At 39.2% G+C, this 5,321-nt stretch overlaps 1 long non-coding RNA gene across 2 annotated transcripts; it reads right to left on the bottom strand.

Annotated features, from left to right (window-relative positions):
• Nucleotides 1-1,885: 1,885 nt before the first annotated feature.
• On the bottom strand, nt 1,886-2,805 carry LOC134433604 (uncharacterized). 2 transcript variants are annotated; one of them, XR_010031661.1, is made up of 3 exons: nt 2,719-2,805; nt 2,172-2,329; nt 1,886-2,050 (listed from the first exon to the last, which is right to left on the bottom strand). It is a non-coding gene; the product is annotated as an uncharacterized LOC134433604 (long non-coding RNA). The 2 variants fall into 2 exon arrangements; XR_010031662.1 differs by lacking the exon at nt 2,719-2,805 and adding an exon at nt 2,602-2,687.
• Nucleotides 2,806-5,321: the final 2,516 nt, after the last annotated feature.

Genomic DNA, 5,321 nt, shown 5'->3' with positions numbered 1-5,321 from the left:
AATGAAAGCCAAAAAATTCCCTTTCCTTTAAAATATATTTACATATTTTTATATTTTTATTCCCATTGATAATTTATATTGCCATATAATGTTATTTATATTCTATATTACAAATCTGCATTTTACTTACTTATATTTATATTTTAGTTAAGATTCTCTTTATATAATTATTATATATTTCAAATTGCTGAACTATGAATATAAAGATTCACATTTTTATAATACTTATATTATTTAAAATGAAACTCCTGCCTATAACCAAATAAAAACCAAGGACACCCCTTTATTTAAACAATAGTTAAAATTCTATTCACATCTACAAATTTAATTTATTATACTTATAGATGTGATAGATTAGAGAGAATACCTTTTAATAAAAAAATAATAGATCTATTATTTTTATAATATGTATTTCTTTTACTTATATTTATTCATATTAAATGTTTATAGATATATAAATATGTAATTTATATACCGATATCTGGATTTCTACTTTTATATTATTTCTATTTATATTATTTATAAAAAAAAAACAGCCTATAACCTAAAAAAACCCCAAAAAATCTCCAATTTATTTTAACATTTTTATATTTACATTCTATATATATATATCTTTGTTTATATATATAATAGATTATATAATATATGGTATATAATTGTAACATAGTATATATCAATTAGTTTTACGTATTTATCTATTTGATTGCTAGATTTCTTTACCACTGTAATGTTATATTTATTTTTAAATTTATATTTATTTCTATTTTCATCTATATATTAGACCATATAAATTCATTAACCTGTCACATCAGAGCCATAAAAATACTGTACCTTTGTCAGCAGCAGTACGCAGCACAAGCTCATCCCATCGCAGCACAGCAAAATAAAACCTATTTCTATTACTAACAGAACAAACATCCCACAACATTGAACCCCAATAAAAACTGAAATAAACCAAACTGTAAATAACTGATAGTGGGATTTGAAAGTAGCCCTAAACCTCCGCACATTCTCATCATAAACTGCCTCCTAAACCAATATCTCAAACACCCAAATACACCTTGAAAATGACACAGCTGCTAATAAAAACGCCCAGTAAAAATTCAAGCAAAGCAACTCACTAGACTCAAAACTGTACAACTGACCCTAAACATTACTAAAAAAAAACCTCTACCTTTATGCACAAATAATAACATATAATCTATAAAAGCTATTTGACAAAATTAAAAAAATATTAAAACCATGAAAATAAAAAATCTAAATTATTAAAATACTAAAAAATACCACGAACTAAATTAAAAAAATATTGCCTATAACACCCCACCATACAAAATATAAACAAAAAAAACTATCAAACCAGAAAGAAATCAGAACTTAGGAACACCAAAACCATAGCGTCCAAAAAGTCACACCACATCCCTTATCATACACCAACTACAAACAACATAAAACAATACAACGAGTTCTTAAAAACCACCTTAAAACCACTACATTGAAAAACATTTCAAAAATTAAAAACTGCATTTAACAAAAGCCCTCTAATAAATTCACACCCAAAACTCCAGCAGCCCAGCTGGCCCTACCAAAGCTCTAGGTTTATACATACAGTAAACAAAACCAAAATCGCAGTAATACCTATCAGAAGTCTATGAAAGAAACCTATTGAAATTACTCCTACCTCAAATACAAACCAACCCATCCAAAGTCAGCTTCACTCAAAAAACAATCTACACAGAGTTAATAACAGCAAGAAATAGAACAACACACCATATACGACCAATTAATATAATAGTTTAAAAAACAAAAAGAAAAAAAAGTGGTTTTTTTTCTTCACTAACTTCTTTTATTAGCTAGAACAAAGGCTTTTGCCAGGACTGTAACAACAACTCCTTCTTCTTCTCAAAGGTCCCTTCTCATTCCCAAATTCCTTACAACTTCGGAGTTTAAATCCAAGCAAAAAAGCAAAATTCGTGCACTTGTACGTTCGATGCTACTGTCAGATTCTCTGTTTCCCTCCACATCTTCTTACATTTTCAGTCTTCACGCTGTCCTGCCGTGATGAGTTGACAAAAGATTTTGGTAAATGTTAAGAGAGGATTTCCCTCCCTCCCCAGAACTGGGTTCCTCAGCGCATTTCACTCAATCCCAAACCGGCAATGATGCACGCTCACCTGAAACAGGGGAATAAATCTGTAAAGGTCACTAAATAAATAAAAGCGCATCCCCATTGTTCCAGCACTCAGCAGCCCATGCGGCCAAGGTCAGAGCTCTCTGCTCACCGAGGACACAGCAACCAGCACGGACCTTTCTCCCACTGTCCAGCACAGACCTGCAAAGGCAGAGAGGAGTTTACAGAGACCGGGACGCGGCGGGACGGGACGGGACGGGCGCCCGGCCCGACCTTCCAAAGCTGTCGGCAGCGAGGGCGGGGAGCGCCACGGCCCCGCTCCGCCGCCTGCCCGGGGCCGCCCCGCCGGGATTGTCCGGCCCGCGGTCGCTCCCAGAGCCTGGAGCGGGGCGGGCGCGGGCTCGGGGGCTGCCGCCCTGTTCCGATGCCGCTCGCCTGCCCCCGTCCGCTGCCCCGGAGCGCTACGACCGCACCTCCGCCGCCCGCCGAAACCGGTCCCGCCGGGCCCCCCCCGCCGCGGCCATTCTTCTCGGCCATCGCGTCCCTTTGCACTCCCGAATGTCCTTCCCCCGTCCCCGCCATTTACAGACCCTGGCCCGACCACCGCAAGCTCCCGCCCCTCGCCCTTCCCTCGCTCGGCAGCGGCGTCCTTGCCCCGCCCCCGGCACTCAGCGGCGAGGGGCAGGGCACTGGCTCGGGGGATGCGATCCCGCTCTGTGGCCACAGGGGGGCAGATTTACAGGGGTGTGCGATTTCCCCGCCCATTTCGCCGCCATCTTGAGAAGGTCAAAGAAAGTCCGCGACATTCACGACGTGCCCTTCCCAAGCTGGCGAGTGAAAGAGGACCCTCGGAAGAGATAGGCGATTAGGCAGATGCCTGTCAGCAACCCGCCTAAATACGGACGCCCGCAGCGCTGCTGACCACATAGTCCGTGTCTTAGACACTAAAAATGCCACATGAAAAGCCGTTGGGGCCGCCCTGGCGTCGGTATTCCATGCAGGCAGCCGATTAGACCGAGCCGGGTCCTCGACTTCCCAGCCCTTGTCGCCGCCGTCTTGAGAAGGTCAAGAAAAACTCCGTGACATCCGCAACTCGCCACTCCCAACATGGCGGCCTCTCGGCTGCCTGGCGGCTGAGAGCTGCAGTACCGCGCTCTGCCCACAAAGCGGCAGCACTGCCGCCCGCCCCAGCCAGGGGCGCAGCGCGCCTCAGGGCTGCGGGCAGAGAAGGCGGCAAAAAATAACAGGGGCGACCCCCACCAAAAACTGCTCTGAAATAAATGCCAAAAACCTGCCTCTTACCCGACCAGAACCAAACAAGCCCCCTTGATTTAAAGCCATGTTTACATAATATAAATAAGAAAAATAGAAATATAAAATTTCACATGCATCTTTACAGTGGACATTGATGTAGCATGTAATTTATATAACATATTCTGTCTGTTCCTATTATTTATATTTACTTATATTTTCTGGTTTGATAAATATCTTTCTATATCGATTGTATATTTCTATGTTTGAAATTACATTTCTATCATGCTTTTATTGTTTAAAATAAAAATCCCATCCTAACTAAAGAAATAAAAAGCTCTATTCTTTTAAACTATATTGACCTGTTTTTATATTTATAGCTTGCATGACTAATATAATGCTTAAATATAAACATAAATGTGAATATAATAATATATAATATGTATCCTATTCACATAATATAAGAAAAAATAAGTTAAAAAAGAATTAATCTGTAAGTTGTAGCAGTAGATATGGTACATATTTTTAATTTTTATATTAACTTTTAGCTATTTATTGTCTATTTCTATACTTAGATTTCTAGCTTTATATTATTTGTATTCATAATTTTTATACTAAAACACTTGCTTTTGCCAAATAAAAAACAAAATCCCCCTTTATTTTAAACTACTTAAAAAAACATACAGTATATCAATATGGTGTAATATATAACAAACTATATAAATAAGATACGATACACATAAATAATCTATTTTATATCAATATCCTATAATACACTATAATAAGATATATGCAGTATTACGGATTGTGTTGATTTATGTTATTTTATATTTTATATAAAGAATTGTTAAATTATTTATCTGCATATATTTGAAACACATTTCTATATTTATACTTTGGTTGCGATTTTTTCTGGGTGTTTTCTGGGTCTTTTCTTGCCCTTGTTGGAATTTTCTTCTGGGTTTTTTTCTGGGTTTTTTCTTGCCCACCTTCAGGGTTTTTTCCTGTTTTTTTCTGGTTTTTTTTCTTGCCCATTTTCAGGTTTTTCTCTAGGTTTCTTCTTGCCCAGCATCGGGGTATTTTTCTGGGTTTTTTCTCACCCATCTTGGGGTTTTTTCCTGGGTTTTTTCTTGCCTATCTTCGTCTGTTTCTCTGGGTTTTAAGCCAACATAGGTACATACCATGTCAGAACATACAATGTAACCCAGCTGGGGATTTTTTATTCTAAATTTAACAATGAGTTGCAAAACCTGGAAAGCACAAGTCACACACACAAGCTTAAATCCAGTCAGCATGTGCTCACACATGCAGAGACGAGCAGACACAGACACAGTCACATGCTCTCACACACGCTCACACACTCTTTCCATTTACACGCTCACTGCATCCCTTACTCGAGACGCAGAAGAAAGTGCTGTAACACATCTTCTGGCTGCTGCTCCCTGACGTCAAATGGTAGATTCTGGGGAAATCAGCAGGCTCGGGGACCTGTGAGATGACAGGAAGGGTCAATGAGTGGCTATCTGACAGCCAGGACTTGTCCCCGCTCGGGACCGATAAATTTTGTACCCAAAATCCCATAGAACACAGATGACCAGTAAAATTTTGATAAATGTTCTACCTAACTGTGACTACGTGCCAGGGCAGGGCAGCTCCGATCATAAATGGCACAATGTAAGTACACACAATATATAAGCTGAGGAAAACAGTGCAAGTGTACACAGGGTGTAAGCATACACCATATAAGGCGACACACTTACATGCTGTGTAAGTACACACGTGTACAAGTCAAGATAGGTACATACAATACAAGCCAGGACTTGATATAACTCTCTGCAAGATGAATTCTTGAACCCTATACCCTTTGAGAAGATGGAACCTCCAGAACTACTGTAGTCATCTCAGGAGGTGCATCTGAAAAAAAAGTTAGGAAAGGAGGCAG

Source organism: Melospiza melodia, unplaced genomic scaffold, assembly GCF_035770615.1.
Source record: "Melospiza melodia melodia isolate bMelMel2 unplaced genomic scaffold, bMelMel2.pri scaffold_214, whole genome shotgun sequence".
NCBI classification, from domain to species: Eukaryota; Metazoa; Chordata; class Aves; order Passeriformes; family Passerellidae; genus Melospiza; species Melospiza melodia.
Note: the sequence above shows the minus strand (reverse complement) of the source record. Positions and strands in the feature narration are given on the sequence as shown.